A 14918-nucleotide genomic window follows, 5' to 3' on the forward strand; every position below is an offset into this window, starting at 1 on the left:
TTCAATAGAGAATGCGTTGACACAGGACATTTTTGAACGATTCATGGTGTCTTTAATCTTGCTGTTATTTGGTAGCAACAGTTGTCAGAGTCCACCCAGTAAGCCAAAAACCAAATATATTTTAATACATTAGTTTCCATCTTAGAACGTTTTCAGTGAGTCATTCATGATCAATCACATATTTATCTGGAGCTTCAATTCTCGGGACAATACTGTTGAATCTTTGAGAGCAGATTTGGTTATTGCATTGACTTACAGTTGTTAGATGTTTCTTGAGAAACCAGTTTTATCTTTACACAGCGTTCAGACACTCTCTGGGTGGGAGGCAGTCATGGGGTCTGATGGAAGGTGATTTGAGTCAGACGGTATTTGTCACTTATGTTTAGCACTCGGCTGACTGGCTGTTTTCAGGCCCAGCCGGGTGGAAGGGGGTTGCGACTCAGTCCCTCTGTATTTAACCTCCGAGGATCCGGAACAGGCACCCCACCGGCATAAACTGCCCAGCAACACACCACACAATTCCCCAACACACAGACAGCATGCGTCAAGATCAATCGTCATTTTGTCCAAAGATGGTTTAACACCAACAAGTGTAACCACTTGCACTTTATGACAATAAAAGAGAATTGTGGGTCTGACTATGACTCTTATTTTTACATGTAGTCCTTAGTTACCCACCACTTGGTAAGACTTATTTATTTTACCTGCAAGAGGACCAAACTTATAATAAATGGCCATAAAGAATGTAAAAAAAATAAAATAATTATTATTAAAAGCCTATTATTTATTATTATATTAAATCAATCATTCATATATACATTTCTGTAGTTATTACTTTTTTATTCTTTCGTTTATTTAATTTTTTTCCTGTGGCATATAAATGCTTAAATGCTCCTAATCTCATATATTTTTATTTATATGTATAATATATGTTGTAATTTACCGGCACCTCAGGATTTCAAGTGTTGTACTGCCTTTGTTATGGCACCTACTGAGTGTAAAACAATAGGTTTTTGTTTTGTCTGGATTCATGTCTGTGTTTAGTGTGTGTGTACAGTTTTAAATCATAACAGCATCCACCATCACATGGAGCTGGAAAGCATTTACAATACACATTTGTTTGAGTTGGATTGTGGCTTTCATGGATTTTTCTCTAAAAGTTTTTTTAAATGTTCGGATTGCCTTCACTTGGGGAGGTTGGTTTTGACAGAGACAACCCATAGCGATAGCTGCGGTGACTCACTCTTGCACACACAGACACAAACGCTGTCAGCCTCAATCCCACCAGCCTCGGCACAGCACGGACCCTGCCGTCTCCCTGCAGCTGGGACACATTAGGCAGAACGTGGTTCGGTTTACACTTCCAGCAACAATGAAAGGGGATACGCCGCTTTGTCTCCCCAAGAAGAATCCCTGAACATTTGCTAGCTCTCGATCCTGCCTAAATGGCTTATTACGGTTCAGTGTGTACTGTACTGAAAGACTGGAAGTTGTTACTGGAAGGTCATTATCAGTGTTGAGGAAACTATTTTCAAGCTGTTCAAACTGCTATTATTTTAAAGCAATTAAAGTATAGTCAAAGTAGTCTTGAAAAGTAGTTAGCTATACTACAATCGCCTAATAAAAAGAAGCTAACTCCACTAAAGATATTTATGGGGCTATGTTTTATATATAATACTATAGTCTGTGTTACCACACGGTGTCCAGTCGCAACACCGGTTTCATCACTTGCCCACCACAGCACAGCAAAAAAAAAAAAGTTTAAAGCGTTAAAAATATTTAACGCAATTATGCAGTATCCGTTTTTTTTATGTCATCCGTTGACTAGCGTTGTATGATCACGCTCTTATTATTGTGAATGCTTTTAAACCATTAAAGCGCGACAAGACTAAAGAGACCGCGCTGTAAATCCTGCCTATTACACGCACACGACCCACAGAAAAGACGCGCGTCAGTATTGAGTTCTCTTTCGGGCTTGAACAAACACACAAATTATGCCAAAATGTCCGTTTTGTCGAGTGTCCTCATAAGAGCAGTCTTAAATGATTTAAATAAAGTCTTAAATGAACGTAGAGATTTGTGAGAAAATGGGACGCGTGAAATATATATACAGTGCTATGCATAAGTTTAGACACCCATGCTAAAGTTGACTAAAAAGAGGAATAAAAAATCATCTTTTGGAAATTGAACTTAATGCCTTAATTAAAAAAATTAGGAAAAATCCAACCTTTAAGGACACCAATTTTCTTTGTGAATGAATAATGTATCGTAAATAAATAAATGTTCTTCCTTAAAATACAGGGTGCATAAGTTTGGACACCCCTATGTTAAATTCCCATAGAGGCAGGCAGATTTTTATTTTTAAAGGCCAGTTACTTCATGGATCCAGGATACTATGCATCCTGATAAAGTTCCCTTGGCCTTTGGAATTAAAATAGCCCCACATCATCACATAGCCTTCACCATACCTAGAGATTGGCATGGGGTACTTTCCATAAGATCATCTCTCAATGCAAATCAAACTAGCTATTAGGCTAACTGAAATAAAACCATGCCAATCTATAGGTGTGGTGAAGGGTATGTGATGATGTGGGGCTATTTTAATTCCAAAGGCCAAGGGAACTTTATCAGGATGCATAGTATCCTGGATCCATGAAGTAACTGGCCTTTAAAAATAAAAATCTGCTTGTCTCTATGGAAATTTAACATAGGGGTGTCCAAACTTATGCACCCTGTATTTTAAGGAAGAACATTTATTTATTTACGATACATTATTCATTCACAAAGAAAATTGGTGTCCTTAAAGGTTGGATTTTTCCTAATTTTTTTAATTAAGGCATTAAGTTCAATTTCCAAAAGATGATTTTTTTATTCCTCTTTTTAGTCAACTTTAGCATGGGTGTCTAAACTTATGCATAGCACTGTATATGTATGTGTGTGTGTGTGTGTGTGTATATATATAATTATTTTTTTTTTATTTTTTTTTTTTTTTTTAAATAAACAGCAAAAAAAGAAACATCCCTTTTTCAGGATACTGTATTTTAAAGATAATTTTGTAAAATTACTGGAAAGGGTGTTTTTATGCTTGTTCAGTGAACCATGAACAATTATTGTAAATGCGCCTGTGGAACAGTCCATAAGACACTAACAGTTCACAGGCGCTAGACAATTCACAGTTCCAATAACTTAGGACACTAAAGAGAAGCTGTTTAGGGTTTTGGTGAAAAATGCTTAGGGTCCCTGATCACCTGTGTGAACATGCCATAGTCCTGCTGCAGGAGGCATGAGGACTGCAGATGTGAACAGAGCAATAAACTGCAATGTCTGTAATGTAAGATGCCTAAGACAGCGCAACAGGGGGATAGGAAAGAAAAGCTGATCATCCTTTCAGTGCCAAACTACATGTAACCATGTGTCCCCCAGACGTGTTTACGAATTTGCAAGTGACTTGAGCAGGAGATGCACTGTTGTACTTAAAGCAGCTGGTGGAAACACCACACACTGACTGCTACTTTTGATATGAACCCCCTTTGTTCAGGGACTCATTATTCCATTTCTGTTCATCAAATGTATGTCAAATTTGTTCTGCTTATGTCTCAGTTGTTGAATCTTATATTCATACAAATATTTACACACACATAAATAGCTGGAATTGGAAAATAAACAGTTGAAAGTGAAAGGATTTTCAGTTTCCATTTTCAGACCATGCAGAGAATGGCAAAAATCTGGCTTTGGAATAAATTAAGAAATATTGTTGCAAAAAAAGTGTATTTTATTTATTTGATATTTGTGTTTAGTCATATCAGACTTGGTGTAGTCTTCTAACATATTTTTTGTTTGGTGGTGTGGCCGCTGTGGCCCTAGATGCGAGTTTGGTTGTGGTCTAGAGAGAAAGAGCTGTCATCTTGCCTTCACTGTCGTCCTGTGATTCATTAAATAGCAGCAAGTACTTGATCCCATGACCCCTGTGGTGCCGCCCGTCAATCTGTGCTGGAGGTCATAACCCTGTGCTCGTTCTCTCACATCAGCTGGACAGACATGCTGGATTATTGAACAATTTGGGCTGCAATAAGTAAAAATAAAATAAAAAGTATTGACAGTGCACCTACCCTAGATTGTCTAGCATAGTACTATATAAATAAAACCTTGTTTATATACTTTTACATTTTAATTATAAGTACATTTCTGTCAATGCATTGTCTGTTTACTTTATTGTTTACTAGTAGTTTTTTTTTTTTACAATTATTTGAAAATGGAGGTACGAGTATGAATGATTTCTGTGTTTATCAAAAGCATGCCATAAAAATCTGCTAGTAGAGCTTAACTTGTATTTTATGTGAAATATTAATGTAAGGCCTGATTATGTGAATTTGTAGCCAGTAGTTAACTTGCAGACCGTATGGAGAAGAATTGACCCTTTAATTCTGAAAAATCGAGCACCTCTTCAAGCGAGTATTTGCTCAGCTCTCTGAAGCCTGTGAAGAGAGCAGGATAGAATACACACTCTGGCCTTGACTGAGATACTTTCACAGGGCCTCTAATGAGGAAAATATGCCTCTCTTGTTATTTCACATTCAGATCCCAAGGTTTATGGGAAGAGGGTAAAGAGAGAACAAAATTATCAAAGAGACTGATCATGTTTCATGTTTTGGTTTTATCTACTTCCATACTTTGTCTGTAAACCTGTTCAGTGCCAGTAGGAAAATCCCAGTCTTTCCTCACTGTTCAGATTCATTATTTTATCATCTCTAGATATAACCAGTTTTTTTATTTTATTTTTTTATTTAGTGCTTAGTTTTTTATTTTATTCTGATATCTAGATATTACCAGTGTCTTGTTTTTTATTTCATTATATATATTTTTTTTTTCTTTATTTTATTCAAAAGTGTCAAGTCTCTGATATTCTGAAATCTATGTTACCTGTCTTTTTTTTATTTCTATGTTGTTGTTTTTTTCTGATCTCTAGATATTACCATTGTCTTTTTATTCAATGTAATTTAATTTGTAATAAACATGGACCTTTTTTAAATGAAAGTTGAAACTTCCATTCCGACAGAGAGCATATTAACCATCATGCATTGTGCTGTCTCTGGTCTGACCGACTGGTTTGTTTGGCAATGAAGTGCGTTTACAGTACAGCTCAGTCTCTAAAACAATTAGCCCCTATTAAAGAAAGGTCAAGCAAAGTTTAGACCCAAACTGATATATTTATGCAATATGAAACACAAACATCACATTAGCAGCAGAAACTCTTTTCTTGGCGACTGTTGTTAATAGGCTTTGTGCGCCAAAGTGCACACTAGCTAAAAGAGACAGAGGAGAAGGACACGGCAGCTCCCTTGAAACTTTTCACCCAAACCTGGATGCACTATGACACATCCTTTCTAAATTATAGACTTCTATTGAGAAAAGCAGAAGTGAACTGCTCTTAAAGGAATTGTTTACCCAAAAATGAAAATTCTGTCATTAATTACTCTCTCATGTCGTTCCAAACCCGTAAGACTTGTTCATCTTCAGAACACATATGAGGAACACACAAATCTCAAACGTGCTTCGTTACACGAGAATGAACCTCATTGGTTCTCTCTGAAGCTCAAACGTGCTGCGTAACACGAGAATGAACCTTATTAATTCTCGCTGAAGCTCAAACGTGCTGCGTAACACGAGAATGAACCTCATTGGTTCTCGCTGAAGCTCAAACATACTGCGTAACACGAGAATGAACCTCATTGGTTCTCTCTGAAGCTCAAACGTGCTGCGTAACACGAGAATGAACCTCATTGGTTCTCGCTGAAGCTCAAACATACTGCGTAACACGAGAATGAACCTCATTGTTCTCTCTGAAGCTCAAACGTGCTGCGTAACACGAGAATGAACCTCATTGGTTCTCGCTGAAGCTCAAACGTGCTGCGTAACACAAGAATGAACCTCATTGTTCTCTCTGAAGCTCAAACGTGCTGCGTAACACGAGAATGAACCTCACTGGTTCTCGCTGAAGCTCAAACGTGCTGCGTAACACGAGAATGAACCTCATTTTGTTCCCGCACATCAATCAAACATGCTTGAGCTTCCGTTTACCATAACTGATGTGAGTTGCTGAATGTTTATGTGAATAAAAGACTAAATTCAATCTGTTAATCTGTTGAAAATTTCTAAACTAAACCCCTCGATTCATATGGATTAGTTTTACAATCTCTTTATGAACTTTTTGAAGCATCAAAGTTGCGTAGCTGTCAATGAAGGGACAGAAATCTCTCAGTTTTCATCAAAAAGATCTTAATTTGTGTCTCAGTTTTCATCAAAAAGATCTTAATTTGTGTTCCTAAGATGAATGAAAGTCTTACAGCTTTGGAACGACATGAAGGTTAATGGGTAATTATTGAAAGAATTTTCCTTTTTGGGTGAACTAACCCTTTCAGGGTAACAACGCACTGAGAGTGTGTGATTGGAGGAGAGAGAGCTTTTAATAACAGTTGTTTCAAATGTTCTCAAAGAGGCTCAGCTTGCAGGGGATTTTCAAAAGAGGCAGAAAAGAGGATTTTGATGTTGGTACACAAAAGAATTGTTTGCTCAGTGTGGAGAGATACACAATGCACATTTACTTTTACTTTACCAAAAAAACTCTTCTTCTCTCTCCACCTGTGACTGTGTCCTCAGACGCTGTAAAGAGTCCATGTGATAGGAGCTGCATATTTTGCCTGTTAATTCCTTCTTGCAACCATGATACTTGTACACAATAGCCCCTCGAACACAAAGCTTGATGATAAATTTCTCAGATTTCATGGTTTGTTTCTCAAGTAAAACCTTGAAATTAGTGGAGGCATTATCTGGCAAGCTCAAGGACAGTGCCTTTACTTTGCGTTTTGTTTGCTCTGAATGCTTGTTTTTTTGCACTTGTGTCTTTTTGCACTGTGGTTATCACTAGGGGTGTAGCAGTTCAAATTACTCACAGTTCGGTTTGTCTCACAGTTTTAGGGTCACGATTCGGTATTTGCTATGTTTAGGGAAAAAAGTACTGTCAAATAAAATTAAAGAAAATAAGAACAAATAATCAAATTACAAGCAATGGCACAAATAAATACAATAGAGCAAAGATACAAATAAAATAAACAGTGTTTTTCAGGTAGATCTAATATTAGATTTCAGATACAGAAATTGAATAATCAAATGTTAAATAACATTGCATAATAGACTATAAATGAAAGATTAATCCCTATTAAAGTTACAAAAAGCTATTCATTCAAGAGCAGTGAGTTATTTCCTTGTCTTTTTTTGCTTGATTAACATTAAGACAGAAAACAAAATATTAGGCTGCTGTTACTTTGACATAATTCATTGATCCAATACACTGATAGTGTAAACATGCGTTGTCTTTTTTTGACGGTTTACGTTCACTTAAGACATAACCTACTATGTTTGCTAGGATACTCGCCAAGATGGGCATGTTGACATAATTTTTGTGTGAATTTGTACGTTCAAGCACAAGACTTGAAAGAGAACTCAAGATTTGCGCACTGTCTGAGGCGCGGCTTCGGGTGAGCGAACACAAATCTTCTCACAGCGTGCGCGCGAGTTCTCTTTCGCATCTTCTTGCGCTTGAATGTTTAAATTGGCAGGGCTTAAATGAGTTTAGTTTAAACACAGATAGCAATGTGTGCTGTTCAGATCTCACCTGCGCTCGCGTGCTATCAACACCCGGGTGATGACGGCGTAAATGACTGATTATAATCGAGCGTATGGCACTCCCATTGAACAAAGATTACAAAGAGTGACCGTTTTGTCCATGTTTTTTGATCATCACTGTTGTAATATAATGGGAAGCCAGAATATGTATCCATCAACAAAAGCATACATTAGCGAAACACTGTCTGTCTGTTTTACGCGTTATTTTCATCAAACCATATTACAGATGTGTCGTCAGATTTAAGATGATCCGCGGTGCGAGTGTCTGCTGAACCATGGGTGGAGAACGGTACGGTTCAATTTTTTTTACGAGAACCATTACACCCCTAGTTATCACCATGTACGGACTGAATCTTAAGATTTTTTTTAACACATTTTTTTTATCTGGCTTGGTTTTTTTTTTTTTTCTGTTTGAAGTTTTAGAGTATTCAGTTGTTTTTTAAGAATCAGCATTTACAAATCTCCATGTTTCGTTATTGGTTTAACAATGCAGGCACATGGCAATTGTTGCAAACACAGCACTCCAGTGATGATTATCCACACTTGGAGATTAGCTCTGGATGCTGACAGCTGTTACGGCTCCATGCAATTATTCCACTATACAGCATTTCTTCTGAGGAAACTGCTCTACAGTTATAATCTGTCTTGGCCCAGCACAGTCTACCAAAGCACAGACATCATGCAGGAGCCAGACAGAACGTAGAAGTGGGTTGAAGATCTGCTTTTCTTTTATTGACTTGACACGGGACTAGAGTTGCACGAGGCTGCAGGATACTGGTTGGTCACTGGTGTCGTCTTAATTGGTGTGCAGATCATTTACATTTGGCCTGAAGAGAATGATGAGGCATACTTGGCTTTGACTGGATGGAATGACTTTCTGAGCCAGATATGACATCAATCTTTCTTATCCATACACACAGGTTTTTGGAGAATTCATGTATGCATTTTGCATGTGCATGCGCCTGTGTAAACACAAAACAATCCTAAAAGACACTGTCTGCAAAGGCGTCACTGCCTGGTTGAATGGGAATGATGCATAGGGATAAAGAATGTAAATTAACTTTAACATATTTTTGGATTATTAATAGACCAGCCTCAATGTGATAATCATTTTCAACATTCTCACAAAAATAATCAGAAACATATGTAGTCAGTCAATCCACAAAATATATTTTTTACATTTGTATTCATCTGCACTGCAAAAAAACGTTTTCTTTAGCTGAATCTGAAATCGCCCCCTATACCCTCAAATAGGGTGCTATTTGAGGGGACATCTATTTGTAGTGGTGTCTGAAACCATAGTGGATGTTATTGAGTGCACTTATTCAATCCCACATTGCACTGGAATAACGAGTGTACAACTGATGTACGCTCAACGGCTGTCCGAATTCGCTCACTAGTTTTCAATCACTCCTTCAAGTGAATAGTATTAGAGGACTAACGTAGGGAATAATGAATGAGGGTTTAGGGAGCGATTTCGGATTCAGCCTTAGTATTTCTGTCTTGTCCAGTAAAAAAAAAAAAAAGTGTAAAATTGTGTAAGATATTAAGAATTGTATTCAGAGAATTAATCTTGAATTGCCGTTTTTTTTTCTAGTTTTAAGCATGAACTTTGTTGCATGATTAAAACTTTTAAATTATTTAACTTTTAAATCTTTTAAATAATGTAAAACAGTATACTGCTGAAAAACAGTGTTTCTCTAACAATAATGCATGCAATTGCAATAATATTATATATGTAATGAAATGTAATAGTACAATACAATATATAACTTATATTGCATTAAGGATTAAGGAAGCCAGAAATACAAATATAGAAAAAGATTGTGTTTGCATTATGATATGGCTCTAATGGGCTCTGGCTGTCAGACTTCCAAAACTGCCTTTAGATCTGGCTGAGTGATGCATGTTTGAGAGTTGAACACCCTGTCGAGAAGCATTTTACTGCAAGAACCCAAATGACACAGACACTCGCCTTTAGGGCTGATACGAAACAGAACTAACTTACTGCCGCTGACAGCAGAATCCACAGGGACGGCTCCAAATGTGTCTCCCACACCGCTACTGACAGCAGCCTCTATGAGGTCACACTCAGGGTGAGTAAAAAGATCGGAGTGTGAAAGATCGGAGGTCAGATGTTGAGTGGATTATCTGACAAAGGAGGTCGCCCCGCTGCCCTGCAGTGGTTAGAGATAAGGAATAAGGCCAGCGTTATCAGCCGAGCTTTTCCATGTGCTGATGTACACATCCCAGCCAAGCGTGGATTGGAGTCGGAGTCTGTTGTGACGACGGGGTGACGTAGCCTCTCGGTGGACAATCCTGGCTATGATTTCAATTTTCATTTGTAAAGTCGTTATAAAAAGGTATTATTATTATTATTATTATACAGAACTATGTTTGGTTGAGATTAAGAAATTGGATGAGATGGAAAAAGCGCATAATGTCAAGTGCTTTTTGATAACAGGAGAATAATAAAGTATTTGAAATAATAATAATAATTATTATTATTATTATTATTAGGCATCCAAGCACTGATTTTCTTTTTTGTACTATTTTCTTTGTCGTCTTCCTTGTCCAGACATCTTATGACACGTGATTCATCTGAATTTAAAGGTGCATTAAGCAACTTTTCATGTTAAAAATACCCGTTTTTCTAACCCATACATGCTTAAACAATTGCCTGATGGGCTGAATGAGCCCTTCTATGATCACTGCGATTGCCTCTATAATCCTGTACAGTAAAATAAATAAGAGGGATTCGGGACGGAATCGACTGGGCGTGACGTCATGCGCGTTCACGCTTACCTGGCTATGTTTGGCAGGTTTGTGTATTCGCCGCCATTATCCGCATCAGCGAAGACAACTCAAGCGACTTTTGCAAAAGTAGAAGATGGATTCAAAGAGACCGGCTTCTAGTTCATCCCAAACCCCAACGCAAACTCCACGTAACCGCGTGCACAACTCTGGTTGCAGTTTCGCGTGTCGCCAGAAGGGGGCATAGTTCTGCAAAAACTCAGAGACTTGCGCAATGCACCTTTAAATGTTCAATATTAATCCACACACATATTATGATCACATGTATCTTATGATAGTAAACATTTTTACAGAGGGTTTTTTGACTTCTCTTTTAATCTATCTTAACAGTAAGAGGGAATGATTTCCTGTGAAAGTTAATTGCCCTTTTCGATACAAGTGTGTGTTGCTGTAATGTGTTTCATGAAACTCTTACTATCAATGAGGATTCAAGATGGATTTTGTTGTATAAAGCACAACATAAGATATATTTTAATTAGATTGCTAATCATCCACATGTGCCATCGGTGCTTGGACCCCGATTCTCGCCGATTTATTATTTTGGTAAAAGGTTTCAAAGTCTTAATGGAAATTTATTTTATTTTGAAGAATAAATACTCTGGTGCTTAAACTTCTATTGACTTAACAAAAAAAAATAATTATTGATCACAATTATTTGTATGGCAGTCATTCATAATTAGGGCTGCACAATTGATCGCACTGAAACCGCACGCAATTTGGCAAAGGCTGCGATTATTTTATGTGCAGCTTGTCAGTGCAGCACGGCTGATCAGTAGTAAATGCTGCTCCATCTGAACACCAGAGGGCGCTCTCATGCAGACATGCCAAATATTCCCCGCCACAGAAGTAGATAAAGCCCTTCGTTCCAGGAAATCGCTATCGCTGTAGCTGAATAAACAGGAGATTGAAATGCTTTGATTGATTAAACATGACCAATAAACACACAACTGCCTTATTCTGTGTAAGAAGTCACATCATCTCACAGAGGAATGCTCACCTGTTGTCATGAAGTGAGTTTGGAGTAAAAGCATGTTATTAAATGTTGTCTTTTGTTGGAAAAGAGGTTTTAAATGCTTCTCATGTTTGGAAAGCTGTTTGACGCATGTTGCTTTTTCATATGCACGTTATAAGTGATTCAAACTCACAGTGCTTTCAGGTTGAGCAGCGTCTACAGAGCCGTACATCAATGGCAAGCTGTGCATACAAAATAATCGCAGCCTTTGCGATTTCAAAATCGCGACAAGCCATCTCAATTTAAGTGCGATTACATGGAAATTGCGATTAATTGTGCAACCCTATTCATAATTATGACATCTCTATGTGTTGCTTCAATGTGCACATGAGGTGTATATATGCGGAATACACAAAGTGGAGTGATTGTGTTTATGGTTATTATTATAATGAATGTAATTAGCAATTGAAAAATAGTGGCCTTTATTTCATTTCACTGTGGTAAAATCACTGCAATGCATGGTTTCGAAACCTTGACTTATACACCTTGATGTATTATAGTCAATTAAACTTGGAGTGGAATCAAATAATAAAAAAATGTTTAATTTTTTTTTTTTTTTTGGAAGTCCACACCAGTTGAGTGTACTCCAGATCGCTGCTCTATGAAGTTGCTTGCTTGCTTGTGAGAAGAGAGCGTGAGTTAAAGGGTGCTGCTGCAGGATTTGGGTTGCCCTTTGAAGTGTCCTTTGGAGGGAAGTCTGTTTTTCGGCTTGGTAAGAACAACTAAGCTCCTCTAAGGTTCCAGATTTATGCTCTTGTTCTCTTTGTGTGATGTGTGTCGACTTTGCCTTGCCCAGGTCATCATTTGTGCTTATCGCATAAAATGTATCCATTCGTGGGAGAATATGTCTCCTTAAGCATTGTTCATGTCTGTATCCTGAAATTTAAATCAGATGCATGTGTTTTTTCCAAGGACAAGAGTTTTGAACCAAGTTTTAAGTTCCCGACTGAACCTGTAGTCCATAGGTTCGAAACTTGTGCTTTCCACTAAGAAACAAACAAAACAAAAAAACACTCAGTTAGTCAATGCTGGATTATAACATCATGTTGGATCTAAATGTATAAAAGTTAAGAGGCCATTCACACAGCAATCTTGCATGCTTCTATGCTGTTTTTCTACATAAAAATGCACAATGCACCAATTCATGATTGGTTGACTGCCGAATTAAAATATTCAACAGAACGATACAATAACATTACTAACCAGTTAATGTGATTTCTGTTCAGAATTAATAAAGGAGTAGTTCACTTTAAAATGAAAATTAGCCTATGATTTACTCATTAATAAATGTCCTAGCTCTTCCAAGCTTTATAATGGTAGTAGATTGCAACCAACAGATTGAAGCTCAAAAAAGTGCATCTCTCCGTCATAAACAAACTCCAAATGGCTCCTGTGGGTTAATAAAGGCCTTCTGAAGCAAAGCGATGAGTTTGTGTTAGAAAAATATTAATATTTAACACGTCACAAAGTAAAATTCTAGCCAAGCGGCCATACGCAGTCTACTTGCGCCTCATGGCGTAGCGTAAACATCAGCAGTACGTTGCATTACTCGCATAAGTTGCGCTTTACACTTAAGTCAGACCCGTATGTTCATTTGGCCGGAAGCTAATTATTTTACTTTATAAAGTTTTAAATATGAATATTTTTCTTACACAAACCCACAGGAGCCGTTTGGAGTTTGTTTATGATGGATGGATGCAGCTTTTTGAGCTTAAATCTGTTGGTTTCAATCCACTGCCATTATAGCTAAGCTTGGAAGAGCCAGGACATTTATTAATATAACTCTGATTGTATTCGTATGAAAGAAGAAAGTCATATACACCTAGGATGGCTTGAGAGTGAGTAATGGGGTCATTTTCATTTTAAAGTGAACCACTCCTTTAAACTTGATTTGGATTTTGTTTTTGTTCATGTTCCTTTTAAAATGTTGTTGTTTTCGTTCCTTAAACCGGTTCAGAGCTCTGATTAATATAGCAGGTTTGGAATGAGATTGAGTATATAATTACATAAGTTTTGATTTTTGGACCGTATCTTTAAATAGTAAATCAAACCCGATATCCAATCCTTAAGTAGGCCTGTAGTATGAGCTAGCAATGTCAAGGTCATGGGTTTGATACCCAGGAATGCAAAAACTGATGAAATGAAGGCTATACCTTGAATGCAATGCAAGTCACTTTGGATTAAAGCATCTGCCAAATACATAAATGTAAATGACCTACTTAAAGCCACTTGTCTACATGGTGTGTGTACATGTACTTTGTACATGTTGTGTCTGAACTTTTGGGATGCCCCCTCCTCTCCGTACAGCTTAAGTGTCACAGCACGGCTGGCTGATCATGCTGTTTTTACTCGGGGCACTTGTCTGACACCCTACCCCTCAAAGAAGAGTGCGTGATCATGTATGGGAGGGAGGATTATTCTATTTACAGTCACAAAACTGAGACCCTTTAATCCTTCTGTAACACACACACATACACATATAACCCTACACACAAATACAGCATTGAGAGGGAGTTTGGGCAGATTGAGTTGCATGTTGAAAATAGCCATACTGTGATAGAGTCCTCTGATAGTACAGCTCTGCATCTGATAGAGACGAACTACAGAGGTCCAGCAAAACAGAGAAACTGAGGTATGAAGTGGAGACGGAGGCTCATTTTAACAGCTGCTTTTGTTTGTGAACTAATACACAATGTGTGCATAGGTCAAGTATGAGAGACTGACGGATGAATTAATTCAGTTGCGTCACTTTTGCTTACAGTATTTCAACCTAAACCTGCATCGTGTCATGGTCAATCTTTACAGCTTTTTTCGCATTCCTCCTTTTTTTTAATGAAAACTCTACACGCTGATTTAGACATTTCATGTTTATGCATTTGGCAAACACTTTCATCCAAAGCAACTTACATTGCATCCAAGGTGTACATTTTATCAGTTTATGCATTCCCTGGGAATTGAACCCATGACCTTGACGTTGCTAGCACCATGCTCTACATTGCACTAATATTTTCTTATTATTATTTGTTTACTTTGTGTTATTTTATCCTTTATTTCATGTTATTTTAGATTATTTTATTTTAAAAGACATTTGTATTCAACTTTTCTTGATCATGGTAACCAGGTGGAGACCAACAATGTGGTAAAAAATTATTGCGAAACATTTCCATTAACCGATGTTATGCGAGTAAAACATCTTTTTTTCCTCTTGCGATAAGTCATTCCAAAAATGGTGTTTCTGGGTGTTTCACCCTTCTATCTGCTTCAAGGTCTTGATCAGTTGTGGCATTTCTTTGTTGTTTAGAATCCAGTAATCCCGTAATTCATTTGTCTTTTATGAGTTTAATAAGTTTCGTCTTCTGTCAAAACATACCTCGCTGCCTTTAAAGAATGATAGACTTTTACGTATGCC

The 14918-nt window shown here is 37.4% G+C and overlaps 1 protein-coding gene across 4 annotated transcripts in view; it reads left to right on the forward strand.

Annotated features, from left to right (window-relative positions):
* The window catches only part of rxraa (retinoid X receptor, alpha a), a 162444-nt gene that overhangs the window by 125209 nt on the left and 22317 nt on the right, over positions 1-14918 (forward strand). Inside the window, exon 1 of one of the 4 annotated variants that reach the window (XM_079847745.1) lies at positions 14000-14141. The exons of the other annotated variants lie outside the window; for them this stretch is intronic. The gene's annotated coding sequence lies outside the window, so the exon portion shown is untranslated. Of the gene's footprint in view, positions 1-13999; positions 14142-14918 lie in introns of those variants that run through there. 4 annotated transcript variants of the gene reach the window in all.

This window comes from Squalius cephalus (genome assembly GCF_949319135.1).
Source record: "Squalius cephalus genome assembly, chromosome: 17".
Classification (NCBI taxonomy): Eukaryota; Metazoa; Chordata; class Actinopteri; order Cypriniformes; family Leuciscidae; genus Squalius; species Squalius cephalus.